This window comes from Microcebus murinus, chromosome 2 (genome assembly GCF_040939455.1).
Source record: "Microcebus murinus isolate Inina chromosome 2, M.murinus_Inina_mat1.0, whole genome shotgun sequence".
Classification (NCBI taxonomy): domain Eukaryota; kingdom Metazoa; phylum Chordata; class Mammalia; order Primates; family Cheirogaleidae; genus Microcebus; species Microcebus murinus.
Genome location: NC_134105.1, coordinates 90,243,930 through 90,261,011, shown reverse-complemented (window position 1 = coordinate 90,261,011; position 17,082 = coordinate 90,243,930). Strand labels below are relative to the sequence as shown.

At 35.9% G+C, this 17,082-nt stretch overlaps 1 protein-coding gene across 4 annotated transcripts in view; it reads right to left on the bottom strand.

Annotated features, from left to right (window-relative positions):
• RAP1A (RAP1A, member of RAS oncogene family) overlaps window positions 1–17,082 on the bottom strand; it is a 91,917-nt gene that overhangs the window by 35,577 nt on the left and 39,258 nt on the right. The window contains exon 1 of one of the 4 annotated variants that reach the window (XM_012778517.3): window positions 14,119–14,137. The exons of the other annotated variants lie outside the window; for them this stretch is intronic. The gene's annotated coding sequence lies outside the window, so the exon portion shown is untranslated. Of the gene's footprint in view, window positions 1–14,118; window positions 14,138–17,082 lie in introns of those variants that run through there. 4 annotated transcript variants of the gene reach the window in all.

The window sequence follows — 17,082 nt, the reverse complement described above, 5'->3', positions numbered from 1 at the left end:
TATTTACAAAGTATCTCCTAGGTACCAGTTATGTATTAGGTGTCAGTGAAACAAAATGAAAAGTATGTTTCCCATCCTCAATAAGCTTCTTATTAAACAAAGATGAAATAAATAACTACAATATAATGTGAATAAAGTTAGTACAGAGACAAAATTAAAGGACTGGAGAGGGATGGAGGAACACAGCCCAGGATAGTTCTTCAATTTTGACTAACTCTTACGAAGAGCTAAATAAAAAATGTGTGGAATATTCCAGGTATAAGAAGGACTTTCTGAGCAGAGGAAACAGCTGAAGCAAATACACTAAGGCATTAAGTACAAAAAATTCCGGGAACACCACATAGCTAGGTGTGGCTAGAGGACAGGGTTTACAAAAGAAAGTATGGCAGACGAAGCTGGTATGGAGATTGGTTATGGTAAGGCATCTGCCATGTTTGAGTTTACATTTTATCTAGCAAACTATAGGGAGAAAACAGTGATTTTTAAAAAATTAATATGGTTAGGCTTATATTCTGGAAAAATAACTGCTAACAATATATGAAATGGACTGAAGAAAGGACAGATAGAGGCAGGGAGAACAGTGAGGAAGCTACTGCAATAGTTCAGCTGGGGGATGACATGGACATGTACAGCAGCACTAGGGCTGAAGAGACAGTGCTTTTCTGAACATAAAACTGGCAGGACTCCATAACTGATACGAGGTTATTATAAGATGAATGAAGAAGAGTCAAGGATAACTTCTAGGTATTTAGCTTGAGCAAGTAACTGGCAGGCAGCCTACCTCCAATTAAGACAGGAAATACAAAAGATGTTTTAAAAAGAAAGATATTACTTTCTTGCAAAAATTAAGTGTGAGATTCCTATGGGAAAAGCAGGTAGAGATATTTGATAGATATTTAAAAATCCAAGTTTGGAGGCTCAATACAAACCAATGGACTAGAGGTATAGACTCAGGAGTCACTGTTATAATATAAAAAATGATAGCAGTTCAAACCACAGCAGTGGAGGAGATCAACTAAGGACTAAGTTTACTCTGAAAGGAGAAGAAAGCTAAGAACAGAGCCCTGAAAAACAACCACATTTTACTACGCAGATATTTAAAAGAAGGGAAAAAGTTAGGTGGGAGAGGTTTGTGCTGGACACTAGGCATCCTATACCTCTATGTATTAGGTGGCTCCCTATTTTCATGAAAAAACAATACTGACAGTTAAACACAAGAGCATATGTCTCATGCTGACAGATCCCCATATCCTTAACTCCCTTTCCAGGCCTCTTAGTCTGGGGATTGCTGTCATTAATAAGAGGTGACTTCACCATCTCTCTAATCCAAAAATGTATATCTTTCAAGAGGGAATCCTAATATAGCAAGGATCATGTATATTCCCCAAATGCTTCCAGCTTTTCTAGGGCAATAGAAATTAGGAAAGAACTCAGAGATGGTCAAATTATTTTGGGTATTCTGCAACAACAAAATATTTGGCCCCTGTTCCTCAAGTGGTAAGACATTCAAGTTCCAAAACCATTTTTCACATATGATATGTGTAAAAAATTATTTTCTTTACACCTAACAAATGTCATGGGTTATGAATGCATATACCCAGGTATACTTGCAAATACAATAATCAAATAGTTGATACAAGAAAACATACACAAATTCCCAATAAGAATAATGTGAGTTAATATTTTCTTTCTAAAGGGAGTTAGTTCTAACTCATTACTGCCAAGTTAGAAAACCACTATGTTCTTCCAAGCAAATCCTATGCCTTTTTATGGAAATCTCTTGTGCCCTGCACTCCCAACACAGCACCAGAAAATTTCTTACTCTGGTTAAGATTCCCTGACAAATACGGAGGACAGGAATAAACATTACACTATGTTTAAATTTTAAATCAACCTTAAGTCCATAACATTATGGTCCAAGTTATAATAATTTTTTCATTCTTCCTTCAGCAAAACCATTTCTAACTTTTACAAAATAACATAAACTTGATTGTCTTTGTGATACAAATCAATCCCAAATTTGTTGTTTCTGCATTTTTTAAATATATAAACTAATAAATTATAAGCCAAAAGTTTCTCCTGCACAACTGAACCTATAAAACAAAATTCATTAAAGAAAATTTAGCTGTGATGAGAAACTCTGGAGAAAAATTTTTTACATTAAGGAACACTAAAAGTAGTTTCTTAATATGTTGTTGTTTATCATTAAATACTTACAGATATAATGAACATTTTAAAATTGACAATAGACCACAACATGCTGGGGGATGGGGAGTAAATATAGAAATCATGATAAGATATAACTTCCTAAAAAAAAAAGAACAATGCTCTTTAGAGTACATCATAATGAAAACTCAACTTTTGGCAATATGAAATCACATAAATATTATCTCATTGAAAGAATTATCTACTTTGATACATTCTCCTTTTGTTCTTTCCAACCCTCTCAAGCCTGGTACTTCAGGGGAAGAATGTATATAGAGAGAAACTGATCAGACATAACACATTTGTAAGTGAATTTTATAAATTAGTCTTCACACTCTAAAACCAGGCAAATCCAGCCCAACAGCACTTGCTACTCCTTCCCACAGTGAAAGTATATAAGTGCCTATAAACAGAAAAGGCTAAGAGGGATTCTTAAAAAGAGCAAGACAGTCACAGATTTGAGGAAAATAATTTGACAGAGGCAATAAATTCAACAAACTGAAGAACAAAAACCAAAGAAAACAGTTAAACAGACCTATAGAAGACAGTAAAATAAATGTAATATCCTTAAAGAAACTCTTGAAGTTATCATGTCTATTTAAAAGACATATTGGAGACTTAGAAAATCAAAATATGACCATCAAAATAAGATTTCAGTAGATGGGCCAAAGAAGGAAAAAAAGATGATTTTGTTGGAAGAACAAATTAGTGAACCAATATACAACCCAGAGAGTACAGAACAAAAGAACAGAGAGAGAATGAATGAAAGAAAGAGGTAGGAAGGACAGATCTAAAAGTTCTTCCAAGCTAGCTATGTGACAGGAAGTCTAGAAGGAGAACAGAGGAACCAAAGTAATAAAAAAACATTTCCATAGGTAAACTAAGAAAGTTAGGAATAATCAGATTCAAAACGCCCAATGAATGCCAAACATACGGGGAAGGAAAAAATAAAACAAGAATCATACTTGGACAACTGAACATATTATAGCTGAAATTTCAAACCACTAAAAATGAAGACAAAATCCTAAAAAGCTTCTAGAAAGTAAAAACATATTTCCCTCATCTTGATTATGGGTGGGTTTAGTAACAAATAAAATACAGTCAAAGACATGTTGTCTAACTTCTGAAGCTAGTGCCAGAGCTTCCTCTTGGATCTTTATCGTTGGGGATTCACACCTATGGAGCCTTGAGCTGTCAGGCTGCCCCAATGCCAACACTTTGGAGAGCCCATGGTGACAGACAGGGTTGCCTGAAGAGCCCCAGCTGTTTGAGTCTTCCTACATTTGTGGGTAAAGGCGGCTTCAAGATTATTCCAGACAGCTAACATCTTACAGCAACATCATCAGAGGCAATATAAGTAACCTTAACACTTGTACCCCCATAATACGCTCAAATAAAAAAAAAAATAATAATTAAAAAAAAAAAAGACCATGTGAGGAACTAACTAGGAAGAGGGACATCACGAAGAACATGACCATGTTGATGCCCTGATATTGTACTTCTAGCCTCTAGAACTATGAGAAATATGTTTTGGGTTTTAAGCCACCCTGTCTGTGGTGCAGATGGTTCCTAATTCACAATGGTTCCACTTATGATTTTTCAACTTTACAATGATGTAAAAGCAATATGTATTCAGAAACCATACTCAGGACAGTTTTAACAAAGTACATGAGTAGCACCTAAGTGGACACATAGGTGCTACAGTAATAGGGTATTGGGGAGGTGGGAGGGGGGAGGGGGCGAGTATATACATACATAATGAGTGAGATGTGCACCATCTGGGGGATGGTCATGATGGAGACTCAGACTTTTGGGGGGAGGGGGGAAAATGGGCATTTATTGAAACCTTAAAATCTGTACCCCCATAATATGCCAAAATAAAAAAAAAATTAAAAAAAAAACAAAGTACATGAGATATTCAATACTTTATTATAAAATAGGCTTTGTGTTAGATGATTTTGCCCAACAGTAGGATACTGTAAATATTCCGTGCATGTTTAAAGTAGGCTAGGCTAATTCAGCAGTTTGGGTGTTTTAAATGCATTTTCAACTTATGATATTTTCAACCCACAGTAAGATGTAACCCCATCATAAGTCAAGGAGCATATGTATTTGTTGGAACAGCCTGAGTTGACTAAGACACCTGGCAACCACAAAGCCTCAAGGTGTCCATGGATGGAACTCATAAGATTCTTGAATATGAAGGAAAAAAACAACACCTTTATTTTTACTATCCTATAACTAAAATTTACCATTTCTTTCATTTAGAAATGTGAGCAAACCACAGTAGTGATATGTCACCAACAGAAACCATGGCTGTTTTTATATCATCCTACATTTGCTGTAGATATCTTACATATAATTTACACTCATCAGTACTTTGAAATTATGGCAGTTACTAGACTATCTCTATATCTTATTTTTATTAAGTTATTATATCACAATTCATTATTAAAAATGTTATCACTGTAAAAAAATTTTTTTTTTTTTTTTGAGACAGAGTCTCACTTTTGTTGCCCTGGCTAGAGTGAGTGCTGTGGCGTCAGTCTAGCTCACAGCAACCTCAATGTCCTGGGCTCAAGCGATCCTCCTGCCTCAGCCTCCCAAGTAGCTGGGACTACAGGCATGTACCACCATGCCTGGCTAATTTTTTTTTGTATATATATTTTTAGTTGGTCAATTAATTTCTTTCTATTTTTAGTAGAGACGGGGTCTCACTCAGGCTGGTTTTGAACTCCCGACCTCGAGCAATCCGCCCGCCTCGGCCTCCCAGAGTGCTAGGATTACAGGCTTGAGCCACCGCGCCCGGCCTGTAAAAAATTTTTATTAACTTTCATTAACATATTCTATAGGAAAAATAAAAATTTAAATATAAAGCAAAATATATAAAGCAAAAATTGACAGAACTAAGGGAAAACTAGGTAAATGTACAATCATGATTAGATTTTAATCTAATCTCTACCTTCTCAGTGCCATGACATGTTCCTTCTCTCTCTTTCTTTCTATCTCCTCTCTTTCTCAGGCAAGTAAATAAACTTTACTTCTGGATATCCTAAACCCTGTGTGAGAAATCTTTGCCCACGTATGAATTTCACACCGTTTCAGTAAGAATATACAGAAGATCTGACCAGATAATGAATCAACTTCAGACATATATAGAACACCACACCCAACAACTGCAAATTACACATTCTTTTCAAATGTGCATGGATCATTTACTAGAACAGATCATGCTGGGCCATAAATCAAGTCCCAACAAATTTCAAAACACTGAAATCAGAGTGTATTTTCTAACCATAACGCAAATGAACAAGAAATCAGTACAAAAATATAACTACAATCTCCCCAAATATTTGTAAATTAAGCAATGCAGCTCTAAATAACACATGGGTCAAGGAAAATATCAAGATGGAAATTAAACAATTTGAACTAAATGATAATTAAACCAAATAATTTAGTTTATTTATAGAACTATAGATTATAGTTTATTTATCAAACTAAATGATAATTAAAATATAACCTGTCAAAATTACTGGAGTTGATACTCCAACAAAAACCAGAAAATGATGTAAGAAAGAAAAAGGCACAAAAACAGAAAATCATGGAAAACAATTAAATTAGTAAAAGTTATAGTTAGAAATCTAATCGTAAGAAAAGTCTATGCTGACAAATATAGGACTCAGAAAATAGTACACTTAACTTACATGTAGCAAACCTTACACGAATAGCTGGTTTTGTCTTTTGTTTTAAATATTGAAGTCAGTGTCTAACAAAACAATGCCTGAAATATGGTAATTATTTTTTCTGTGGCAATCCACTCTTAAAACATCTCTCCAGATGGTCATCTAACCCTCTGAACTAACCTCACAAAACAGTCCATTTAATTTCAGGTAATCTAATTGTTAGAAAGTTCTTTACACTGCTCTGTTTCTTTGTAGTGGCCACTTTTACCAGGTTTCAGTTAGGCCCATTAATGTAAACAAAATGAAGAGAATTCCTCTGCCATTCTCTACTCTTTCAAATATTTGAGCATAGTTTCAAATTATATTACCAGTCTGGACTCTTCTGCAAAAGCTTCAGTTCTATCTTGCTCTCTTAAAAGCAATGCATACTTGAATAGCACTATTAGGAGGTATTACTAAAAGGCCTATAATAAAAAAGAGTAATCACTATATCTTAGTTTACAACAGCTACTTTAAACTTCCAACTGCTTCTTTATTTCTCTTCTCATGTTTCTAAATAAGATTTATACTGCTATCTCTTCATTCTTGCTTTTAGATATTGCTATTACAGTAGATGAGAATAATACTACACTTCCTTTTTTTTTTTTTTTGAGACAGAGTCTCACTTTGTTGCCCAGGCTAGAGTGAGTGCCGTGGCGTCAGCCTAGCTCACAGCAACCTCAAACTCCTGGGCTCAAGCGATCCTACTGCCTCAGCCTCCCGAGTAGCTGGGACTACAGGCATGCGCCACCATGCCCGGCTAATTTTTTCTGTATATGTATTAGTTGACCAATTAATTTCTTTCTATTTATAGTAGAGATGGGGTCTCGCTCTTGCTCAGGCTGGTTTTGAACTCCTGACCTCGAGCAATCCACCCGCCTCGGCCTCCCAGAGTGCTAGGATTACAGGCGTGAGCCACAGCGCCCGGCCTACACTTCCTTTTATAATTTGTGTTTATTCTGGAATTATCAACATAATTTTCCATCCAGTTAAACTTGTCCGATAATCTATCAGTTTCATTCCCTTTTTTCCCCACTTCCTCCAAAATCCTTCTTGGATCTTGCTGTACTCTTTACCAGTTGCTCTCTAGGTCTGCTAATGATTGTCAATCAAGGACTTTCTTATGTATTGGTTTAGAACAGTGAGCTTCAACTGCATATTCACAAAGTGCTACTACTGTTTGCTACCAGCTCTACAGAAAATCAGGAGCTTGCCCAGGTAACTCTACGTCTTAGCTAGGCACAATGTTTAGTGTAGCTGAAGAGTGTGAACACGTAATACAAGGTGACAATATATTTTTTTAATAGAAAGAAAAGAAACACTAAACTAGAGGTCATTCTCAGTATTGTGCCATAACTCTTTGGTAAAGGATCAAAAACTTACTAGTAATATATTTTTTTTAAGAGACAAAATCTGGCTCTGTTGCCCAGACTGGAGCAGTGGTGTGACCATAGCTCACTGCAGCCTGAACTTCTGGGCTCAAGTGATCCTCTTGCCTCAGCCTTCTGAATTGCTAGGATTACAGGCGTGAGCCACCACACCCAATTAGTAACACATTTTTAAAAAACACTTTTAAAAGTACAAGGTTTTCACAATTTCTCAGGTTCATGCATTTCCTGCATGTCTACCCTATATATTAAAAAGGAACACCTATTCTGTTTTAAAGAAATTCATTCAACTATATTCCCAAATAAACCTTTACCAAAATCTTCATTAAAATATGATTGAAATAGTTATTTCATTCACTGTATCCTTGAAATTCTCCAAATATTCAAGTAAAGGATTAAAATATCTAATTCAACTATTTTGCTTACTTAAGAGTAAAACAAAAATTTAACAAGTGGTCGTGAAAGGCTTGATACACTATTATGACAACAGATGTAATAATCATTCGAAATTATTCTCTGAACAAAAATGTGTTTGTATGTACATTTTCTCTTTTATAAAAATCTGTTGCATCTTGCTCACGCCTATAATCCTAGCACTCTGGGAGGCCGAGGTGGGTGGATTGCTCAAGGTCAGGAGTTTGAAACCAGCATGAGCAAGAGTGGGACCCCGTCTCTACTAAAAATAGAAAGAATTGACCAACTAAAAATATATATGCAAAAAAATTAGCTGGGCATGGTGGTGCATGCCTGTAGTCCCAGCTACAGGAGGCTAAGGCAGTAGGATCACTTGAGCCCAGGAGATTGAGGTTGCTGTTAGCTAGGCTGATGCCACGGCACTCACTCTAGCCTTAGCAACAAAGTGAGACTGTCTCAAAAAAAAAAAAAAAAAAAAATCGGTTGCATCTTTAGTTATGCCTCCTTTTTCACTCTTATTGTTTATGGCTTCTTTCTTTTGGTCAATTTAAAAAAGTTTATTAATTTTATTAGTCTTTTTCTAAAAACCAACTTTGGCTTTGTTGATATTTCATTGTACTCCTCTTATGTATTTCCCTAATATCTGTTTTTACATTTATTTTCTTCCTTTCTTTAGTTTATTTTCATCTTTTTCTAACTTAAATTAGATACTTGGCTCATTAACTTTGCCTTTTTTCATTTCTAATTAGTATCTCAGATCTTCCATTAGGGATCACTTTCCTTCTACCTAAAGTATATCTTTTGGAATTTTTCTTAGTGATGTTCAAAGGGTGGTGGAGGGGGAAAAAACTACCAGTTTTTATTTGTCTGAAAACTTAAGTTTTATTCCTGAAATATATTTTAGCTTTAATAGTTATTTACAGTACAGTATAGTTACTATTCTATTGTCTTCTGATTACTATTTTCCTTTCAATATGTCAGCTGTTAGCATAATTGCAGATCTTTCTTTTGAAAGTAGTCTGTCTTCTCCATCTGGCTATTTCTGAAATTTCTGATCATCTGCAAATTTAACTATTAAGTCTTCAGTTTTAGATTTCTATTTATTCTGCTTGGGATTTATTTGACTTCATGAATTTGTGTCTTTTTGCAGTTTTGGAAATTCTCAATCATAATCTTAAATATTATCTCTACTTGTCTTTTCTTCACATCTGGAATTCTGGTTAGACAACTATTAAGACCCTATCATGCTCTTCTTATATTAGGATGTAGACTAGGCTGTTCTAAAAAGAGACCTACAGTGGCTTAAACAAAATGCAAGGTTATTTTCCTCTCATATAGCAGTGAGAAGGGATAGCTAAGGGCTTGTTTGACTGCTTACCAGTCTGAGAGCCAAGCTCTTACACTTTGTTGCTCTGTCATCCTCAGAGTATTGCCATCTTCTACACAGCTAAAAATATTAATAGCTTACCACCATGTCTACACTCCAGTTCATGGGAAGGAAGAAACAGAAAGAAGAGGGCATTACCTCTTTTCTCTTATAGGCATGACCTAGAAGCTGTACACATTTCCACTTGCATCCCAAATTGCAAAGCCGTCACACAGTCAAATCTATCAGGAAGGCAGTGAAATGGGAACTTTAGCTGGGCAACAAAACATCCAACCAACACATCCATTACTTATTAGAAGGAGAAAGTTATCAAGAAAACTAGCAATGTCTGCCACAATTTTCTTTTCTTCTCTTACATGTTTCCCATCCTTGTGTTTTTATTTTGGATAACTTAGTTTTCAGATAATCTTTCAGTTCACTAATTCTCTAGTATAATCTATTATTAAACCAGTACACTGACTTCTAAGATTTTTTTTTTTATTTCTAAAAGTCCCCTCTTGCCCCCCAAAAAGTGGTGTGACCATAGCTGGTGTGACCAGATATTTGTAACTTTTCATACTCTCTTTCTCTTTCTCATAAGCAGTACAGTGAAATGGTTAAAAGCTTGAATTTAGGATCCATACTGCCTGTCTAGGATCCTAGCTCTACTACTAACCAAACTTGGTCAAGTCCCTTCCCTATTCTGTGCTTCAATTCCTTAATCTGTAAAATGGGAACAATGATAGTTCCTATATCACAGAGTTGTTGTGAGAATTTAGTATGTATAAAGTTTTAGAATAGTTTGAGCTTCTAAGGAAGTGCTACAAAATGTTAGCTATCATAATCCCATTGTTCTTGTTTTTTTTTTTTTTGAGACAGAGTCTCACTTTGTTGCCCGGGCTAGAGTGAGTGCCATGGCGTCAGCGTAGCTCACAGCAACCTCAAACTCCTGGGCTCAAGTGATCCTCCTGCCGCAGCCTCCTGAGTAGCTGGGACTACAGGCATGCACCACCATGCCCGGCTAATTTTTTCTATGTATATTAGTTGGCCAATTAATTTCTTTTTTATTTATAGTAGAGACGGGGTCTCGCTCTTGCTCAGAGCTGGTTTCGAACTCCTGACCTTGAGCGATCCTCCCGCCTCGGCCTCCCAGAGTGCTAGGATTACAGGCGTGAGCCACCGAGCCCGGCCTGTTCTTGTATTTTTAATCCTTCTTTATTTTGCTGAACATCCTGATTTTGGGTTTTTTTTGAGACAGAGTCTCGCTCTGTTGCCCGGGCTAGAGTGCCATGGCATCAGCCTAGCTCACAGCAACCTCAAACTCCTGGGCTCAAGCAATCCTCTGCCTCAGCCTCCTGAGTAGCTGGGACTACAGGCATGCACCACCATGCCCAGCTAATTTTTTCTATATATATTAGTTGGCCAATTAACTTCTTTCTATTTATAGTAGAGACGGGATCTCGCTCTTGCTCAGGCTGGTTTCGAACTCCTGACCTTGAGCAATCCGCCCGCCTCGGCCTCTCAGAGGTTAGGCTTACAGGCGTGAGCCACCGTGCCCAGCTGGTGAACATTCTGATTTTAAATTCTGTGTCTAATAATTCTAAAATATGAAGGAGGTCCAATTAATTCTGCTGCCTGTTTTTTTGGCTGGTCCTTGTTTTTAGTACCTTTTTTCTTTCTGAGTTGTATAATTTTTCACTATAAAATACATTTGCTTCTGACAAGTGCCTGTGGCTACTACTGGCCAGAATTACTTTAAACCATATTGGAAGTGTAAGGTATTTCTGGGCTAATCCAAAAAGTGTGACTTAGATATGCAAACCCAACATAAAGGCTAGGTTGTAACCATACAGTGTCAGAGAGTAACACCTCCCAAGCTTGTACCACCACTTTAACTCAGTGCCATAATTTGAGACAGTCAATTTTCCTGTACCCGGCAGGGGTGTGGAAGGGGTGAGATAGAATTAATAACTGGTGCTGAGATATAAGGACAAGAGCAGATATTAGCTGAGTAGAGAAGGAAGAAAAAGGCATTTCAGGCAAAGGGAATAGCTTGTGCAAAAGCCCTATGGCAGAAGACAGCATTATCAGGTTTAAGGAACTAAAAGATGGCCAGTTCCTTATGTGGCTGGCATAGAGAATAAAAACAGGGGTCTGGGGCAAGATGAAATAGATAGGGGCCTAATCATTAAAAGCTTTGAGGACTTGTTTTGGAGTTTAATCTTTACCTTAAGCACAAAAGGAAACCATTTAATTGTCTATGGAGAGTGGTAACCATGATAAGATTTATATCTTGAAAGATCACTCTGGCTGCACTATAGAGGAACTCAAGTGAGCAACAATACTAGTTAACTAGTTAAGAGGCTGTTTCAGTAGTCCTAGGAGAACAATAATGGCTACTTAGACTAGTCATAGTAGTAGAAAAGAAAATAAACCCTGACCCCTTTGAGTCAAAACCTTATACAATCTCAAAGCATTGAGTATCTTTCCTAATACTGATCACAGTTGCAAATCAATGTTTATTTTTTATCTGTGTGATTGTTTGATGAAATTAGACTATGAGAGAAATGTGGGCAGGATGGTTTGTTAACCTAGAACATTAAAACTGCCATATAGTATACTTTAAATAAATATATGTTAAATAAACTAATGAATGAATAATGCCCCAATGGGTCAATATTAACTGATGATTTATAGGAGACTGACACATATTTAAAAAAAAATCCTCAAATATACACATACTCATACTTTATGGCTTTGTGTAATTAATTCATATAAGCTAAAGTAGTTTAGATTATGGATTTAATAAACTACAACTATTATTCTGAGAAAAAAAGCCTAATGTCATACAAATTATTTGCCACAAATAATAATCTCAGAATTACTGTTAACAATTGAATTTACATTCTATTTCTAGAATATCTGTAATGTGATCTGAGTTCTTACATTCAATTACGACTATGCTGTTATAAATAAGGAGCTTTTTATTAATTCTTTATCAACAAAAGTCTCAAGACAGATTGTTTTAATAGTTAATTCCAGATTTAGGTATAGAAACTAATAAATACATGCACACGTTGCATGGCTGAGTGTTGCCATGTAGAATCATACAAATAATCCCTAAATGACAATATTTGCAGTTATCAGTACCAAATAATATAAATACCTAATTTGAGAAAAAATTCATTGTTCTTATTTTTTTTCTGAAAGACAACTAGGAAAGAGAACATTTTTGTGAAACAACTCAAATATAATAGCTTTGTTCCCCCATTATGTATTTTCATAAGGCAAATGAGTTAACAATAAAAAATAACACGGTTTTGAAGACTCCAAACAAAAAGAAATCATATCATTTACTTTATGTTTTGTCAATGCATTTAAAAAATATTCTCCCTTTATTGATGGCATTAGTTTAATAATTCAAACTGTCAGTGATCAAGGCGACAGGTGACATAACTATACCATCAGATTCAGCCATGTTCTCTCTTCCTAGAAACAGGTATTTTAGAAATAAATAAAAGGAAACAAACAAAAGTGCTTTCAAGACAAAACTTGAAGCCTACTAAAATTGTTACTTTAAATCAGATTAAATCTCCAAAGTAAAACATATGCTTCATACTTAAATAATTTAAAAGAAAGAGATGATCTCCTTTCCTATATATCAAAGACTCACTGACTGTAACTTTTCCTCCTAAATGCTGAATACTGGGAATGCCTCAAACAGAAAAAGGAAGAATATCACAACAACCAAAAATATCCTGTACTCTGTCCCTTTGGGAACGACATGTGTTCTCTGATCCATGAGCTGTCAAAAATCAGTGAATACTCTGGTATCTTGTTTTAGCAATATAGTAAATCATCAAAAGTGCATCACCAGTAAACGTCTGACTAATGAAAATGGAAATGAAAAGGGGACCGATTTTTACACGTATTACCATCTATTTAGTAAAATGAACATTGTTCAGTAACTATTATCATCATAGGCAAAGAAAACATTTGTAAACCATGCAGAAAAATTTTATGTGCGTGGCTAATACTTTATAGGATGACCAAAAGACATTTTTTAAGAGATATACTTGACCAGCTGTACTAAATTATGCTAAGTATAGCAAAGTATATCAATTATGGAATCTTGATAGATACATTTCCATAAATAGAGGTATTTACTCTAACTTTTAGTCCCTTAACCGTACTGCCACATAAACTATGTATATTTCATAATCTTAAAATTAAGACTAACACAAAAGCAAACCAAAGCTAATGAAAAAGAATTTAGAATAAATCCTAAAGCAAAAATGGATAACTGTCATTAAGTTTCTGTTATTTTTGATTTTTAAAGACTATGTCACTTCTATCCAGCAGGAAGAGAAAATAAAACCATGTGACCAAAAGCAACTAAATTTGATATAGCATTCTGTCATTCACAAAGCTTTTTCTTTTTATTTTTTTAGGTAATCAAAATTAAAACTATCATTATCCCCATTATAAAGATGTGAAACCGGGCCGGGCGCGGTGGCTCACGCCTGTAATCCTAGCTCTCTGGGAGGCCGAGGCGGGAGGATTGCTCGAGGTCAGGAGTTCGAAACCAACCTGAGCAAGAGCGAGACCCCGTCTCTACTATAAATAGAAAGAAATTAATTGGCCAACTAATATATATAGAAAAAATTAGCCGGGCATGGTGGCACATGCCTGTAGTCCCAGCCACTTGGGAGGCTGAGGCAGAAGGATTGCTTGAGCCTAGGAGTTTGAGGTTGCTGTGAGCTAGGCTGATGCCATGGCACTCATTCTAGCCTAGGCAACAAAGCGAGACTCTGTCTCAAAAAAAAAAAAAAAAAAAAAAAAGATGTGAAACCATACAAGGTTCAACTTGGGTTAAATGATTTATATGTCAAGTAACTAGGAGGCTGTATTCAAACCTATGTTTCCAGGTTTTAAATGCCATTCTCTTTTCAATATATCATGCTTTGTCATATAATAACAACAACAATACAACAATAATAGCAAACATTTATTGAGTGCTTACCATGTGCCAGGAACTGCTGCAAGAAATTCTCACAATAAGCTTAGGTGGCAGGTATTAGTAATATGCCCAAAGTCACATTTCTAGGAAGAAAAGCCATGATTCAAACTCAGGCAGCCTGGTTCCAGAATTCACAATCTAACTAACATGTTAACTTGTCTCTATTCATACATTTACATAAAGTTGTATAAACATAGAATACCGTTGAAAGGAAATTAAGGAATGAAAGGACATGAAAGGAAATGATTTTTCCACTGTGTACCTTGTACATACTTCTTGAAGGTCTAGAAGAGGAAAGGAGTGTGAGTGTGAGTAGAGGGAGTAGTATAGACATGGAATTCCAAGAAAAAAGCTACAAACTCAAGAGAATTTTGAAGAATCTAATGGAACAACTATTTTTTTTTTTTTTTAAAAAGGAGTCTAGATAGCCTGACCATTTATTGTGAAAAGTCACAGAAGGGAAGGAGTTAGTATGTGGTTTTAAATAGCAAGCTACAAAAGTCCCTCTACAATATCCTAAGAATTTAAAACTTTACTATCAGAGGTATAACGCCACCTAAGGTTTTCGAGCAGGGGTTAGGGGCGGTGGTGGTGGGGGACCTACCTCTATGGGCACTGTATAGGCTGGAACAGAGGCATAAGAAACTGGAGCAGCGGCCGGGCGTGGTGGCTCATGCCTGTAATCCCAGCACTCTGGGAGGCCGAGGCGGGCGGATTGCTCGAGGTCAGGAGTTTGAAACCAGCCTGAGCAAGAGCAAGACCCCGTCTCTACTATAAATAGAAAGAAATTAATTGGCCAACTAATATATATAGAAAAAATTAGCCGGGCATGGTGGCGCATGCCTGTAGTCCCAGCTACTCAGGAGGCTGAGGCAGCAGGATTGCCTGAGCCCAGGAGTTTGAGGTTGCTGTGAGCTAGGCTGATGCCTCGGCACTCACTCTAGCCCGGGCAACAAAGTGAGACTCTGTCTCAAAAAAAAAACAAGAAAAGAAACTGGAGCAGGGAGTTGGGAGGAAACAAACATTTTTTTTTAAGTGCCTGTTACAATGTCTCTTAATCTTTAGCAATCCTTCAAGGCAAACATTATTATCTTCTTCTCAAAATGTAGATAAAGATGCTATTCCTAGTGCCCAGAATAGGACTGAATAAAAGAAAGAAATGGCTGAACTTGGATTCAAAGCTAGATTTTTGTCTAACACTACTGCCTACGGACTTTTCCACTATATTCAGTAGTTCAATAATCCAGACAACTTTTTACAATCTGATGAGAATGAGACTGGGCCTTTAGATAGAGGGTTAATCTTAAAGTAAGGGACACAGTTCAGCAACATTGTTGTGAGCACTAAATGAGATAATGCATGTATGGCACTTAGTAATATGGCACTTGGCAGACTGCCTGGCAAATATTGTCTATTAAAAAAAAAACTACTACTATCACTACTTTACTATTGTAACTACAGTATTATTGGTATTTTGAGAATAATTTTGGAAAAGTAATGTAAGATAAGAATGGATAGCACTGTCAGGTTAGGAACCTCAAATCAGGAAGCAGCATGATCAAATTTACTGATTCTTAATAGAAGGATCCACAGTTCTTTGAAAAGCATATCACACATTGGGGGAGATGAAGGAGCTGTTAGAGATTAAAGAATCCAAATTAATGATTCCTGACCAAAAGGAAAGAGCCTTCTGCAGGAATATCTGGGTCCCACACTAGGCTCTATTAAGTTGCATTAGCCTAGGTAAGTCATTTACTCTTATTAATATCCATTTTCCTTATTAACAAAACAAAGCTAGACTAAGACACCTAACTGGTTTCTGATAATTAAACAATACAACACAAGTACAGAAATTAAATGGTTTTTTCCCTCTCAAACTAAATCAAAAAGAGAAGATCAATGTTTCAGTTGATAAAAACATGGCCACATTAGAAAACTACTATTAGGATCTCAGTTTACTAACCTGTTTGCTTTAAGAGTTTCAAAGTTACTTTAGCATGGCCAGAGTACTGTTCATTTTCTTTTCTTTAAGTACTACAGTTCTATACAAGTTCCTGTTCCCAGAAGTTATTGGCTTTGTGAAGAGAAGTAACACTAGACATAGACACCTTTGTCTTGAAAATATCCTGTTAAAGAACAATCATAGTACTAATCAATTTATTAATTTTTTGAGATGAGAAAAGATTGGGAAAAACAGTAAGAAAATGAGTTAAAGCCTTATATTCATGAAACATGAATTGATTTGAATAGGTTTTAGAAATGGCCATTAAAAAAGAAAAATGAACCTGGAATCTTTGATTTTATGTGGAATGCTAAGAAATATACAAAAGATATGTGACTATTTGACATATAGGATTTCTAGGATTTATTTTGAAGAAAAATTATATTGGGTAAGCCATTTTACTTTCTCATAATGGAACCCAAAGGAGATCCTATAAATTAAATTGGAAATCTTAATCTGGCAATCAGGAATTATGAATTACTGACCACAGATGTATATAAATGGATATCTTCAAAGAATCAAACAGTTCCAAAGATTCTTTTTGTATGGCCATCAAACCTAGTAAGACTAAATAAGCTGCAATCAGTTTATGCCTGGGTCTCTGCAATGGCCTCTTATCTGATCTCACATCCAATCTTTCCCTGCTTAAATCTACCCTTTACAAGGAAGCTAGAAAGTTCTTTACAAAATGACAAATTTCATCACATTAGTGACCTCCTCCTCAATTCCTTCACTTCAGATACTTCAGTGATTTCCCATTACCCTTAAAGATAAAGACCAAAAATGTTAACATGGCATACAAAGGTCTGCATAGTTTGGTCCCTAACTCTCACTCCAGCTCATCTCATAACATTCTCCCTCTCGTTCTCAATGCTCCAGCCAACTGGCTTTCTTTTCATTTTCTCCAATGTGCCATGCTTTCTCCTGCCAAAGAGAGAAGTGAGTTGGTCAAGTGTTTCAGAGAA